Source organism: Vipera berus (assembly GCF_964194415.1).
Source record: "Vipera berus genome assembly, chromosome: 7".
NCBI classification, from domain to species: Eukaryota; Metazoa; Chordata; class Lepidosauria; order Squamata; family Viperidae; genus Vipera; species Vipera berus.
Window position 1 is genome coordinate 28,865,059 of NC_138209.1, and position 1,788 is coordinate 28,866,846.

Genomic DNA, 1,788 nt, shown 5'->3' on the forward strand with positions numbered 1-1,788 from the left:
TCATCCAATAACTATATTTTTTGGCATTTTTTGTCAATTCCCATTAAACCTCTATTTCCTATTTAAAGAAAAAGATCCTACATGCCAGCACCATCAACAGACATATTCAAAATAACAGCCACTGGAGCCTCAAGTTACTTTTAAAACTTTTAAAGGAAGTTTTCAAGTCCAGGGGACTCGCAGGAGTTTTCTCCAGCACCATAGTTCAAAGGCCTCAATTCTTTGGCGCTCAGCCTTTCTTATGGTCCAACTTTCACAGCCATACATTGCAACTTGGAAAACCATAGCCTTGATTATACGCACTTTTGTTGGCAATAGCTTTCCTCCCAAGGAGCAAGCGGCTTTTAATTTCTTGGCAGCAGTCCCCATCTGCAGTGATCTTGGAGCCCAGGAAAATAAAATCTGTCACTACCTCCATTTCTTCCCCATCTATTTGCCAGGAATTGAGAGGGCCGGATACCATGATCTTGGGTTTTCTTAATGTTGAGTTTCAAGCCCACTTTTGCACATTCCTTCTTCACCCACATCAAGAGGCTCTTTAGTTCCTCTTCACTTTCTGCCATTAGAGTGGTATCATCTGCATATCTTAGGTCGTTGATATTTCTCCTGGCAATCTTAATTCCAACTTTTGATTCATCTAGCCCTGCCTTTCTCATGATGTGCTCTGCATATAAGTTAAATAGGCAGGGCGGCAGTATACATCCTTGCCGGACTCCTTTCCCAATTTTGAACCAATCAGTGGTTCCATGTCCACTTCTCACTGTTGTTTCTTGACGCGCATATAGGTTTCTCGAGACAAGTACCTCCATCTCTTTAAGAACTTGCCACAATTTGTTATGATCCACAAAATCAAAGGCTTTAGCATAGTCAATGAAGCAGATGTTTTTCTGGAACTCTCTAGCTTTCTCCATGATCCAGCGTATGTTGGCAATTTGATCTCTAGTTCCTCTGCCTCTTCGAAATCGTGCCTGTACTTCTGGAAGTTCTTGAACCACATACTGCTAGAGTCTAGCCTGTAGAATTTTAAGCATAACTTTACCAGCATGTGAAATGAGTGCAATGGTGTGATAGTTTGAACATTCTTTGGCATTGCCTTTCTTTGGAATTGGAATATAAACTGACCTTTTCCAATCCTGTGGCCACTGTTGAGTTTTCCATATTTGCTGGCAAATTGAGTAGCATTTTTACTGCATTGTCTTTTAAGATTTTGAATAGCTTAGCTGGAATACTGTCACCTCCACTAGCTTTGTTGTTGCTCAGATTTCCTAAGGCCTATTTCACTTCACATTCCAGGATGTTTGGCTCAAAGTCAGTGACCACCCCATCATGGTTATCAGGGATGGTAAGCTCGTTCTTTTATAGTTCTTCTGTGTAATTTTGCCACCTCTTCTTAATCTCTTCTGCCTCTGTTAGGTCCCTGCCATTTGGTCCTTTATCATGCCCATCTTTGCATGAAACGTTCCCTTCATCTCTCCAATTTTCTTGAAGAGATCTCTGGTCCTCCCTATTGTATTGTTTTCTTCTATTTCTTTGCACTGTTCATTTAAGAGGGCATTCTTATCTCTTCTAGCTATTCTCTGGAAATCTGCATTCAATTGGGTTTATCTTTCTCTTCCTTGCCTTTCACTTCCCTTCTTTCCTCAGCTATTTGAAAAGCTTCCTCAGACAGCCATTTTGCTTTCTTGCATTTCTTTTTCTTTGGGATGGTTTTAGTTGCTACCTCTTGTACAATGTTGCGAACCTCCGTCCATAGTTCTTCAGGCACTCTTGCCTATCAGATCTAATTCC